The sequence below is a fragment of the Callithrix jacchus genome, chromosome 13 (assembly GCF_049354715.1).
Source record: "Callithrix jacchus isolate 240 chromosome 13, calJac240_pri, whole genome shotgun sequence".
Classification (NCBI taxonomy): Eukaryota; Metazoa; Chordata; class Mammalia; order Primates; family Cebidae; genus Callithrix; species Callithrix jacchus.
This window is the reverse complement of record NC_133514.1, coordinates 8,235,273-8,250,017: the sequence shown is the minus strand read 5'-3', so window position 1 is coordinate 8,250,017 and position 14,745 is coordinate 8,235,273.

Sequence of the window (14,745 nt, the reverse complement as noted above, 5' to 3'; positions counted from 1 at the left end):
GTATAAATTATTTTTAAAAACTTATTTGTTGAGATAGGAAGTAAAGAAGAACTGGAATGAGAGCAATGTCCTTCTGGCTGGTGTAGGCTCTGCTGAAGTCCTTTCAGCTGCTGAGTGCTCACTGTTTGTGGAGAATGCTCTTGGTGAATTTCTCATGGTTTTATTTTTCCCCGTGTCCTGCCACAACCACAGGGGTTTATTTCTCAGACCTTCACCGTGAGAACACAGTGGTGTTTCTGGATATAACATTATAAAAGTGTGAATTTTAAGATGACAGCCTTAAGCTTCTACAAGTTTTCTTTCTCATGCTAGTTCACACGCCCTTGAGAAATTCATCAAAATTACTATTTAACACTTTATTCCAGTGTATTGCTTCAGAAGCTTCTACTCCAGTTAAGTAGGTATCTGCTGGACTCCCTGGATTTACCTGCTCAAGACTTTGTCATGCAAGATTTCCCCACAGCCTCACTCTATTGATACATCCAAGAATAATCATTGATTAACAGTTTGTTTAATTTTTTTCTTGTTGTAAGGAGGGGAGTGATAACTTCCAAGTTTTTGGTATACCAGAGCTAAAACCAGAGTTCAGAATAGCTGATTTTTAATTTTTTAAATTGATGAATTAAAATTGTGTATATTTATGGTATACAACATGATGTTTTGAAATATGTTTACATTGTGGAATGGATAAATCAAGCTAATTAGCACATATATTACCTCACATATTTGTGGTGAGAATGCAAAGTGCTTTAAAGCAATTTTTAAGTACACAATATATTTTTATTAAATATAATCACCACTTTGAATATGAGGTCTACAGAACTTAGTCCTCTTGTTAAACTGAAATTTCTAATCATTTTACCAACATTTTTCAACCCTACGCCCCAAATAGCTTATTTCCAATTTTTTTCATTATTTTCCTTTTTGACCTCCTTCCACTAGAACTCATTGTGTAATAGAAGGATATATGACTATATGCATTTTTTTCAACACTTCCTGCAGATTCTAAGTCGGAGTCTTAATGTGAAGGAAATAGATACCGCCAGAAGGAATTGATAAAAATAGTTCCTGGGATTTACGCAGCATGTGGTGATTTACAGATCACTCCCATGAGCGTTCACATAGTTCTGCCCTGAGGGCCATACTACTGGCGTATCCTGGAGCCCGGGGCCTTTTTCCAGGGATGCTTCTTTGTGTTCTGATTGTTCGACTCCTCTTGCCATTTTGGAGAAGCACCACACGACAAGACACAAAATATGGCTTCCGATGCAGTGCCACAGGGCCAGCTGATGTCATCTGGAAATGCATAAAAACTCTGAATTTTGGAAAGCATAAAACAGGGGAAAGTCTGACAGACAACTTCCCTCTCCTTCCTTCCCCAAGGACTGCCCCAAGGTGCACTCTCTCTGTGCAGTTTATTTAGAGACAGCAGGTGGCCAAGCAGAACACACCTGCTGAGTGACAAACTGTGTCTCTCTCTACATCACTGTGAAGTGTGGCCAGCAGGTGACAGCGCACCTTCAATTTCATTCTGCCGGTTTCCTACCTCATTTCTCTTTCTCTCATTAAGAGCTTCCCAGGATTGCATTTCCAAATTATGGTACCAGCAATTAACACCAATTTGCCTCAGACTCTGCTTTTTCTCAGGAACTTCCTTCCTTCCTTCCTTCCTTCCTTCCTTCCTTCCTTCCTTCCTTCCTTCCTTCTTTCCTTCCTTCCTTCCTTCCTTCTTTCCTTCCTTCCTTCCCTTCTTTATTTCCTTCCTTCCTTTTTTCTTTCTTTTTCTCTTTCTTTCCTTCCTTCCTTTCTCTCTCTCTCTCTCTCTCTCTCTCTCTCTCTCTCTCTCTCTCTCTCTCTCTCTTCCTTTCTTCCTTTCGTTCACAGAGTCTCACTCTGTCACCCACACTGGAGTGCAGTGGTGTGATCTCAGTTCACTTCAACATCTGCCTTCCGGGTTCAAGCAATTCTCCTGCCTCAGGCTCCCGAGAAGCTGGGATTACAGGTGTCTGCCACCATGCCCAGCTAAATTTTGTATTTTTTAGTGGAAAGGGGTTTCACCATGTTGGCCAGGCTCGTCTTGAACTCCTGACCATAAGTGACCCACCTACCTTGGCCTCCCAAAGTGCTCGGATTACAGGTGTGAGCCACTGCACCTGCCGCAAGAACTTGGTTTAAAAAAGCCATCAGGGAGTTGAATAGTGGTAGGTTACCAGTACCAGATCTGTGCAAAAAGCCAGCAGTAATGCAGGGCAGGGCTAAGCACAGTCCTCACACCTATAATCCTAGTACTTTGGGAGGCTGAGGTGAGTGGATCATGAGGTCAGGAGATTGAGACCATCCTGGTCAACATGGTAAAACCCCATCTCTACTAAAATACGAAAAAAACAAAATTAGCCAGATGTGGGGGTGCATGCCTGTAGTCCCAGCTTCTTGGGAGGCTGAGGCAGGGGAATCACTGGAACCTCAGAGGCAAAGATTGCAGTCAGCCGAGATTGTGCCATTGCACTCCAGCCTGGTGACACAGTGAGACTCCGTCTCGAAAGAGTAAATAAATAAATAATAATAATAATACAGGCCAGGAGAGCTCCCTTAACATTTTGATTGTTGTCCCTTGTTATATTTGTTCAAATCTTGTGCAACCCATTAACTCTTATTCTTTGTAATTTTCAATCCCAGTTATGTGTTCTCTGTTAATACTTCTATGGTGGTCTTGTGAAGTTTTAATGTCCATAAGATGCCCTCTCTAAAACTCTAGGCTTCATAGGCTTCATATCCTTTCTCCCGGTGGCTTTGCTTCCCATGTGGCTTCAGCCTTTCTGTCCCATAGTCTCAACACAGACTTCTCCAGAGTATAAGCTGCAGCTTCTCTGAAGCCTCAGTGTGAATATCCTGCTGCTTCAGCTTCATGTACCTGACTCTGGAGATTATTCTGTACCTCCTGAACCTGCAGTCCGCCGTTCCTACCAGTTTTTCACTGTCCCTTTTTTTTTTTTTTTTGAGACGGAGTTTCACTCTTGTTACCCAGGCTGGAGTGCAATGGCGCGATCTCGGCTCACAGCAACCTCCGCCCCCTGGGTTCAGGCAATTCTCCTGCCTCAGCCTCCTGAGTAGCTGGGATTACAGGCACGCACCACCATGCCCAGCTAATATTTTTGTATTTTTAGTGGAGACGGGGTTTCACCATGTTGACCAGGATGGTCTCGATCTCTTGACCTAGTGATCCACCTGCCTCGGCCTCCCAAAGTGCTGGGATTACAGGCGTGAGCCATCGTGCCCGGCCTTCACTGTCCCTTCTTATCTTTACTTTGTTCTCCTCACTTCTCTCTTTAGTCAGACTAAATACCACTAATTTAGTATTAATCACTACTTCCTTTAACGAAATATCAATTCTTCTCTGCCTCTGCTTCAACTGCAGCCTTGGTTCTGTCCAGATAGCTGCCTCCTTCATTCCCAGCTCCACACAGCTGGGGAGAGATTTATGACCACATGTTATTAGACTGACTTTTGGACATGACGCCTAATATAGTTTGGCTCTGTGTCCCCACCCAAATCTCGTCTGGAGTTGTAATCCCCACGTGTTGAGGAGGGATCTGGTGGGTAGTAATGGAGGCAGTTTGTCCCATGCAGTCATGCCGTTCTCATGCTAGTGAGTTCTCATGAGAACTGACAGGCTTAAAGTGTGGTACTTCCTCATTCTTTCTGCTCCTGTCACCAGGTAAGATGTGCCTCACTTCTCCTTCACCTTCCACCAAGAAGTTTCCTGAGGCCTCCCCAGCCATGTACAACTGTGAGTCAGTTAAGCCTCCTTTCTTTATAAATGACCCAGTCTCAGGCAATTATTTACAGCACTGTGAAAATGGACGAATACAATGCCTCACCCTGAGTGGGCTCTTCAAGAAAGCCCATTTCCCTGATGCCCTCATTCTTCTGCTGTCCTTGATCACCATTTTCTTAAAATCACCGTAAGTTGATTTTAAACCAATCCATTTGGAATCTTTAGAATTTCACATAAAAAATGTCATGTACTGAAGGATTTTAATTAGAAAGTAATCAAGGTTTCAAACCATAGTTGTTAATGTTTTAACCATGACCTTGACCTACTGTTGTCATAATTTTCCTTCAACTTGAAAGTAATCCATCATAATTCATCAAATATAAGACGTTTTTATTTCATTACAGCTTTGAAGAAACTATTTTCCAGACATGTACCCATTAGACGTGCATTAGGGAAACCACACTTAGGTGATAGCTCATTCCCCTCCCATCCTGTCCTCCAGCTGACACTTGTGCACAGTGGAGGTGTGCACTGGACAGCTCTGGGTAGAGTATAAGATGGTACCTACCCTGTTGAGACACAAGAACATTTGGCAAGCTTGTATAGCCTAGGTCATCGTTTTCACCACCTGTCACAGAGTTGACTTGATATAGATCTAGATGCCTTCAACTTGATCACGTATCCTCTAAAGCTAACACACCATGAGTGTTTCCTGTGTGCTTGGCTTAGTCCTGTTTGAAATACATTAAAAAAGCCCCTTGAGCAGCTTAATTTTCTGATTCTTAGATGAGGTCATTCTATGTCACAAGCAGTGAGAATTAACAATCAAAGTTGGATAGAATAATTGTTCCAAAGATTTTAATTTTCATAGGTGCAATGCAAATGGGAAGACGTAATTCCATAATCACAAGAGACAGAGCTTATGCGCTGTCACAAGAATAAAATGCAGGCAAGCAAAGTTTCTAAAAATGTGTCAATGTTCACATGTTCCTGGAAGCCCAGCACGTGGCTGTCAGTGTCAGCTGGAGTGTGCTCCGTGGTTTCATGTACATTCAAGCAGAAGGGATCTGATGGGCACTGCAGTGTACCGTCTGACCACATGGCTGATTTGAGCTGTTCATAGCTGCTTCACGTTTGCATACCTGCTATCAAGTATCTGCCGCACAGAAAGGTTGATTTCAAAGTAAAAAGGCATTTTGCAATGACACACATCACACAACTTACTTCCAAATATAATTTTCAAAATACTTTTAGGTAGATTCCACTCAGCTTTTGTATTGAGGTTGTGCTGTTGTTGTCAACAGCAGTGACATTCTTTCTTTACTAGCTGGCATCAAAGCTCGCTCCGGAGCTGATTTTCAACTTTTCCTTTTACTCGTCTTTCTTTACTGACTCCCCAAGCACATCATAATTCCTTCTTCTTTATTTTATTTTATTTTTTTTTTTTTGAGACGGAGTTTCGCTCTTGTTGCCCAGGCTGGAGTGCAATGGCGCGATCTCAGCTCACCGCAACCTCCGCCTCCTGGGTTCAGGCAATTCTCCTGCCTCAGCCTCCTGAGTAGCTGGGATTACAGGCACGCGCCACCATGCCCAGCTAATTTTTTTTTTTTTTTTTTTTTGTATTTTTAGTAGAGACGGGGTTTCACCATGTTGACCAGGATGGTCTCGATCTCTTGACCTCGTGATCCACCCGCCTCGGCCTCCCAAAGAGCTGGGATTACAGGTGTGAGCCACCGCGCCCAGCCCACGATTTCTTCTTCTAATCAACACCGGTCCTGGAACCATTCTCAGACCTAAGTGGGAGGCATATCCTACACGAAAAAGAGAATGGAGGCCGGGCGCCATGGCTTATGCTTGTAATCCCAGCACTTTGGGAGCGTGAGGTGGGTGGATCACAAGGTTAGGGGTTTGTGACCAGCCAGGCTAACATGGTGAAACCCCATCTCTACTAAAAATACAATGAAAAAATATAGCCTGGCTTGGTGGTGCATACCTGTAGTCCCAGCTACTTGGGAGGCTGAGTCAGGAGAGTCTTGAGCCCAAGAGGTGGAGGTCTCAGTGAGCTGAAATTGCACCACTGCATTCCAACCTGGGTGACAGAGCAATAAGAGAGAGAGAGAGAGAGAGAGAGAGAGAAAGAGAGAGAGAGAGAGAGAGAATGGGATTGCAGTTAGATTATCTGGCAGATTCTCATCCTGTCTCTGCCACCAGTGGCCATGTTACCTTGGAGAGTTACAATGTCTCTGACAGTTTTCTAGAAAGTAAATATACTAGCATCACATTCTTAATTTCTTGTAAGGGTTAATTGAAATAATTAATATGAAAGTGCTATACAAGTACTAATTATTTCATCTACATGCATTTGTGATTGATAATCGCCTCCAATATTTCATAAAATGAAAAAGATTTTCATTTTATGTGAAACCAAATATTGAGGCTGAAAGGATGAAGCACTTAAATTAGAGGGATGAGGATGTAAATATCACAGAGTGGGGGCCCGGAAGTTCCTTGGGCATCTTTTGTACTATGCATATCTGCAGGAAGAAAAGCAGCCTTCTGCAGTGCTGTTAGGTCCTGAAAATGAGGGAGCCCAAGAAGACTCAGATCAAGGAACAAAAGGAGCCCATCCCAGGAACTCAGATGTGTATTTTCTGGTCAAATTATGTTTCTCCTCAGTTCCTTTGTATACCTGACATTTTCCACATCACCAACATGTTCTCATTAAAACAATGCTAGGTTTGCCCACCCTGGAATGAAAGGAGAGGGCCCATCTGTTGCCTGGGTGTTTTCTGTTTCACTGTCATTGCAGGAGAGTCCTGTTCAGTTAGAAAGGCATGAAACACTGTGTCGGGGCACACCCAGGCTTATTTTGAGAGGTGTTCCAGGGTGTTCTTTTATTCTTGCCTTTTTGATATAAGTGATTCTTATTACACTATTATGGTGTGCTTTTAAGCCAGAATTTCAGGACAGTAGAAGAAATTACATCTCCTCCCCTGCTCTTTCAAATAACAGTTGGTAGGGAAAGGTTCCTATGTGTCCACAGCTACAGAGAAGTCACACAGCCACTGTGGAGAGGACCATTCCTTTCTATGGCTGCATAGTACCATATATACCATTCACAGCATCCTGAGGGGAACTGGAGACTATTCTGCTCACTCCTGAGTGGGAGCTAGTCTATGATGATGCAAAGGCATAAGAATGATACAATAGCCTTGAGGGGGAAAGGGTGGGAGGGGGCTGAGGGGTATGCAACCACAAATTTGCTGTAGACCACTGGGGTGATGGGTGCGCCAAAGTCTCACAAATCCCCTAAAGAACTTGCTCATGTAACCAAATACCACCTGTTCCCTCAAAGCCTATGGAAATAGTATTTTTTTACTAGAGAGGCCTGCTCCCAGCCACCATGCTCCCTGAAGAGACTGCTCTCTGAAGTTTTGGCCCAGGCCAAGATCTGCTCCCTGGGCAGTCTCTCCTCTAAGAAGGAAGCATTCGAGTCTCCCCAAATTCCAAGCACTTATAGAAGAATAGCCCTGAGATTTTCTAGGAGTCACATCTCCTTCCCAATTATACTTACAAACTACATATGCAAAGCGAAAGGAGAATGTGAAGAATATGGATAATAAAATTGTGCTGCATGTGGGATTTATGATCAATAAACATATTTTAGCTGCCTTTGCTGCAGAAAGAAAACAAAGTGGATAATCACGTGGGTTATGGATGTGTTAATTTGCTTTACTGTAGAAACCTGTGTACCCTCCATAGCTATTCCATATTATATTGCATACCCTAAATACACACAACAAAATTTATTTACAAAAAGAAGAATTTAAAGGATGCTTCCAAAATGCACCCCCTTTCTGGGATCCCCTCCCATGGCAGAGTGGGAGCTCACTCCCTCTATATTTCTCTCTTTCTCTTTCTCTCTCTGCCTAATAAATTGCTTTTCTGCAAAATTCTCTGGGACCAATACTTACTTGAACAAACTCACCACCCCACCGGGGCCCACTCCCCATTCTTGGGTGAGTGAGGCCCAAGAACCTGGGAAGAAGCATCCAATCGTGGGAAGAGTGAGCATCTTAAGAACGCCCCTGCAGCCTGCTCCCATACCCAGGTTACAATATTAATGTGACAGGATTGGGCCCCACTCCTATGACTTCCTTTAAGCTTACTTATTTCTTAGAGGTCCCCGTCTCCAAATACAGCTACACTGAGGGCCAGGGTTTCAACATATAAATTTGATGAGCGAGGGACAAAAGCATTCTGTCTATGGCAATCATTGTGTTAGGGGTTGCCATGCAGGTGGCATTGCTGATTTTAGGAAAAGCAGCTTCTACAGGATGGTGGAGGCAAAGTTTAGATTCTATGGAGTTGAGGTGAAGTAGGTGAAGGAATGGTGACTAAACATAGACAGCATTTCCAGAACTTTATCTCAGAAAGGGGGTCATGACAAAGGATGAGAGACATTGAGACGGGTGAGATCCAGATGAGCCTTCAGAGGTTGGGAGGGGGATTCGGATATTCATTAGGCCATTGGTACTACCGAGAAAAGAAGTAAAATGAGGACTTGAAATATTTATTGAAAATGAAAATATGGAATTTGTGCTGCTCCTTAAGAACTCATATTAGAAACATAGGCTCAGAAAAGGTTGAAGTGATTTGAAAAGTAGGTGATCTGTAAACAGAAAACAAAATACAGATAGCTCAAGGAATTTGGCTTGGAAGAGGTGGCACATATACTATTGTGTCATGAAGGGGATACTGGTTGAAAGGAATATTGAGTGAGATTGTGTGTGTGTGGGAGGGGTGTTTAAGAAACACACAAGATTACGGATTTATTCTGAACCATAGCATACATACAGAATGTAGGAGGAAGAATTGCTAACGTCAGATTTTATTCATAGTGCTGAAGAAAGTAGCGTGCTCTGCCTAAGGGGAGTGGAACTACCTTTGGAATCACAAATACAAAGAGAGTGGATGCACCCAATGTTGAAGATACAGAAAGGTCAGTAGGTCAGTAGATAGAGCTTGTCAATAAGGTAAGCAAAGAAGTTGACTTTGACATTTTAATTACAGTATTGGATGAGATCCTCAACTGAGAATGAGTACAGACGCTCCCAAAGATTTATCAAAAGAGAAGAATAATCAGCAAGAGTTGTGGAAAATGAAAGAAGTTGAACAGTAAACATAGTTGACTTGATATAGATCTAGATGCCTGTTGGGGGTTATTATTATGCATTTTTAGTTAGTATTTCAGTCGTGTGACTTCAGGCAAGGTGGTTACTCTCTCTAACCTCCAGTTTCCTCTGTAAAATGAGAGCATTTGGTTAGGCAATATATAAGGACTTCCACATTTCTAAAATTATTATCAAGATTTGCATTCAACTAAAGAGAATTTAAACCTCAAAGTAATCCATCGTAATTCATCAAATCTAAGACGTTTTTATTTCATTACAGCTTTGAAGAAACTATTTTCCAGACATGTACCCATTAGACGTGCATTAGGGAAACCACACTTAGGTGATAGCTCATCCCCCTCCCATCCTGTCCTCCAGCTGACACTTGTGCACAGTGGAGGTGTGCACTGGACAGCTCTGGGTAGAGTATAAGATGGTACCTACCCTGTTGAGACACAAGAACATTTGGCAAGCTTGTATAGCCTAGGTCATCTTTTTCACCACCTGTCACAAGCACCTGAGCCAAAATATAAAAATTCAATGTCTGTCCATGCACATAGAACATCAAGTCCAGTGGGAAGTGGAGCTCAGTCTATAACTCTAACTTGCCTTTGACATTTCCTCACTAGCTAGATATTTGCTTTTTGATCTTATTATTGAAATGTCCTTACAGCTTACCCGGAACGGGTTTTCCTTATTTCCTCCTCCATTGTCTTGGTATACTGTTTTACAGTGATTTAGTCATATTTAATTTAGAAAGTTGTTGGGGAAAAAATGTCTCTGCCCTTCAGCCCTCCTTTCGGGGGCTAATAGTGAATGAAAATAATTTAATCAGCTTGGAGTTCCTAATGAGAAGCAGAGATAATCAGCCTTTAAAGGCTAATGCAGTGTGATACTTGTAATCCTCATAGCTCTGTAATCACTCCTTGTTGGGACAGTATTTAACAACATACTTCTTCACAAAACACGCGGGGAGGCACCGAACCTATTGGCAGATGCTTTGTCGACAGAGGAAGTAGTTCCTGATTCAGATAAATGACAATTGTAATCTCCTTAAGAAAACATGTTTGCCTTTTTAATAGATTGTTACTAAAACGTTTATTCTGGTGACATATTAATTGGAAAATCAAAATCTTCTTCTCCTTCTCCTTCTTCTTCTTTCTCTTCCTCCTCCTCCGGCTCCTCCTCCTTCTTCTTACTTCTCCTCCTCCTCCTCTACTACCACCGCCTTCTCCTTCTCCTTCTTCCTTTGAGACAGGGCCTCCCTCTGCTGTTGCCCAGGCTGAAGTGCAGTGGCACAACCTTGGCTTACTGCAACCTCCACCTCCCAGGTTAAAGCCATCCTTCCACCTCAGCCTCCAAAGTAGCTGGGACCACAGGCATGCACAACCATGCTCAGCTAGCTATTGCACTTTTCCACAGAGACAGGGTTTCACCACATTGGCCAGGCTGATTTCAAACTCCTGACCTCAAGTGATCCGCTCACCTTGGCCTCCTAAAGTTCTGGGATTACAGGTGTGAGTCGCTGCTCTTGGCCCCATTCCTTCTTCAATTTTCTCGGGGCTGGGGCAGCCATGCCAGCTCAGTCCATTTGTCTGAAGCCTTTGAGTGCTACTCAAAAGGCTTCAAAATAAGTCTGTCCCAGAAGGCAGCATCCTATGAGAGATGCAGTCCAGAGACTGCCCCTCACGAGTTCTGAGAGCACAGAGAGCTGTTGCTGTAGTATTGCAACAGTAATTCACCGCGTTTCCAAGCTCTAAATCTCAGAATTACCTTTGCAGCACTTCAACTCCTACATGGAAAGATTTGCTGCCACTATGCCAGAGTTCAGCCAGTGCAATTTAGAATCGTTAAAAATGTGTGGCCCTGCTAATCGGTGCTTATCATGAAAACACCAAGGCAGCCTTCACAACAGACGGCCATTAGCACCACTATAATTCTCTGAATTCTGTGGCGCCTGGGCACATTTCATCAGGCTGTCCAGTTAATCCTCCCACAAAGAAGTGAGACTGTCAGACTCACTGGAATCAGCTCTGTTAGAGGCTATAAAACTATATGAAAAAGTAGTTGTAAATGGTTTGAGCGTATAAATTATGAATACCCATAATTAAAGGAGAAGTTACAAAAGGAAAGGATTTGGCCCAGTCTAATCAATGATGCAGAACCTTTACTGAGGGTTCTGGAATACCGTTCCAGAATGTTGGATTTGTGTGCATTTAATATTCATTATTCTCTGAGGTTCATGTAACATATCTTTTATGTATTTGGGCAGAATGTAATATACAAGAGTAAGTGAAATGGATCACAGTGAAACATAATTCATGGAAACAAATCAGCCTTTAAATAAGACGATCGCAAGATCGTCAGAAGGCTTCCCACGATGAAGTCAGCCGTAATTACTGCCTGTTGCTCGCTTTCAGTGGGTAGCAGACTTCTTAAAAGACTTTACAAAAATGCCCAAGTCTTGGTCCTTGAAGAGCCTTCTTTGGCTAAAATCCAAGCGTATTTATGTAGCCTACTGCTATTAAGATAATTGTAATGTAGGTACTAAAATATATCTTCAATTTGAGAATCAAGAGACGTGGATTATAGTGAACACGCTGTTATTAACTTGCTGAGTGATCTTAAACAGCATTTTATAACCGTAAGGATTTTATTTCTACAGGAACAAATTAACTGATCTTTAAAATGACAGAGGGAGCACTCAACTAACCTCACCCTGTCTTGTTTTTATACCTGTTCTCTTAATATGACTTATTATACAAACAAACCACAAGATTCTATATATTTTTTAACTTTTTTATAGCACGATTTATTGTCAAGATGCTTGAATTTGAACTACAGATATTTGAAACATGTAACCTTACAATTTAAAAATTTTATGTATTACTTGTGGTAAACCTACCTCTGCGCTTCATGATTGCAACACATGCTCTCATGTGGAAATTTAACATATATTTATTGAAGACTCACATTAATATTGATAAATGATAGTATTATTTCAGACTTACAAGATGCTGAGCCCTTTTCTGCACCTTGTCATATTATTTTAAAGAACTGTATATCAGAAACACTACCATAATAATTTTATAAACAGAATATAAAAACTTAGAAAAAATGTGCATTTGCAAATCTTAAAGAGCTAGTAAGTAAATCAAAACAAATGTAAAGACTCACCCCAGAATCTGAATGCCCTAACATTTGTTTACTGGTAATTAATTTCATTGTAGGAATCTTACAATCTAAATAGGACCACAATGGTGAACAAGACACCAATATAATAAAATTAGCAAATAAGGAATGTATTAGGCATTTATAAAAATAATTTGAGTTTAATCCCTTAATAAAGTCATATGATAAAGTTCACAGCTAGGACAAACATTTTGCTAAGATGCAGAATTTCACTCTAGATAATAGGAGCACCTTTGTAAATCCACATCACGCACTGCATAAAATAAAATACAAACTAATAATTATGGTAGTAGATATTGAGTCTAGTTTTAAGTCCTTCAAAATGTATTTGCCAAGACTTTCCCAGATAGAAGATGAACTGACCCACCAAAAAGTGGTAATTGAGAGCAGCATGTCATCGTGCTCTAGGTTAGAGGGAGCTGCCTGTGAGGAATGTGGCAGAGCAGACCCAGCAGAAACAGCAAGGCAGGGATAGAACACAAAAGAGGGCAATGACAAGTTTTCAGACAGCAACTATCAAAAGGAAGCGGGGAAGAAGGGAAGGAGAGAGGAGCTCCCCCAGGTGCTGATCACAGCAGTGCCAGAGGGAGAACAGACCAGCTGTGCATGTGGGGGCAGATATTTCCACTTCCTTCTTAATCTTTCTTCTCTTTATTTCATTCTTTTCTTTCTTTCAGTCTTTCTTTATTTCCCTTCTTTCCTTCCTTCTTCCTTCCTTCTCTCTCTCTTTCCTACCGTTCTTCTCTCTCTCTTTCTTTCTTTTCAAACTCGCTCTGTCACCCAGGCTGGAGTGCAGTGGTGCAATCTTGGCTCACTGCAACCTTCACCTCCCGGGTTCAAGCAACTCTTTTGCTTCAACCCCCCGAGTAGCTGGAATTACAGGTACACACCACCACGTCCAGCTAAATTTTAGTAGAGATGGGCTTTCGCCATGTTGTCCAGAATGATCTCAATTTCTTGACCTTATGATTCACCTGCCTTGGCCTCCTAAATTGTTGGGATTACAGGCATGACCCACTGCACCTGGCCCTAAATCTTTATTTTCTACTGAAAACCCTCCACTGTGTTGTGAGATGTACTGATACCATGAGTTTCTCTCTCCACTCCCCAGGTTTAGCCTAGGATTTACCATACCTTGGTTACTGCTCCAGTGACTTTCTTGGTCCTTTTAAATAGATAAATAAATAAAAGAAATAGAAATAGTGTAATTCAACAGAAATGTACTAAGAATATTCATGTGGAATCCAGCATTGGACAATGGTAAAAGGATTTAGATCCTATAAATTATTTTCAGCTAACTGCAGGATTATGAAGAGTGTAAACCACTCTGAATACTTCAACTTGTTTAAAGTGTGAGTCATTAGGAAAGGTAGACTACTTAACCTTTTCACATTTAAAAATACATTTAATAACATTGTGTTTACATTTTATAATAGCATATGTAGGAAAGTACTTGAAATAGCCTGAAGTTTGGAAACAGCACAAAAGGGCATAGATTCCAAAATATCCCGAAGCTCTCTCCTGCTATTTACTAACTCTGGTTATTGGAGAAGCCTTGCAGTTTATTATAATACTTTTAAATTAAACCTTCTTTCCTACAATACAGAAACAAAACCAAAATAGCAAAATAGAGCTGACATAAAGGCTAAATAATACAAAGGAAAGATGCCTTAAACTATAGCATGCAGTTACTATTCTAAAAAACTTACTAATGCTTTTCCTCTCCTGTGTCAATCTAATTTCTGTGAAGTTTCCATGGTTTAACTTTGGGTTGAGAATTAAAAATGGTCAGTTTCACCAAGTTGATAAAAGATGATTAAACTGTAGAAAAGAAGCACACTTGAAGAAACTGCATAACGTTCAAGCAAATAAGCCAAAATGTCCTTGCATTAATTAAGGTATTCAGTTAAGAATTATTTGAAATGTAGTCATGAAATCTTTGCCCATGCCTATGTCCTGAATGGTATTGCTTAGGTTTCATTCTGGGCTTTTTTTTTTTTTTTTTTTTTGTAGACGATCTTTAGGAGTCAATGTCAATATGAGAGTGACATCCTACTAGGATTGTATGTCCATTTTATTTATATGGGAATGTCTGAATATTGCTCGGGTTGTTTTAGGGAAAGTTGTTTTATTTAGACTGTTGGTAACTGTCACACTATGCAAACTGTAACCATCTATTTCTGTTACATGACAGCTAAAGCATGAAGCAAATCACAGTGAAGTTTGAGGTGAGGAGGATGTAAATGACTTGAGGATTTCTTTATACTTTAAAGTTGCTCTTTGTAAAGTCACCTTTAAAGCAGGATCTGCATGCCTTTCGGGTGCTTTGATTAGCCTGTTGATTTCCTAAGATGGACACTACAACTAGTAATCATTTTCAAAGAAAAATATTTTGTGGTTTCCTGTTTCCCATCCAGTGAGTTAGTCTTGTCTCTATTTCAAACATGGCATTATCAGTAAATTCTTTCATTGTTTCAGGAAAGACTGGAGATCTATAAAATACAAACGATTAATCATTAATGGTTCAGTTTTGCTCCAGAAGGTTGTAGCCTCAAAATCCAATCAGGAGGTCAAGAACATGATACAATAGGAATAAATTTTGCA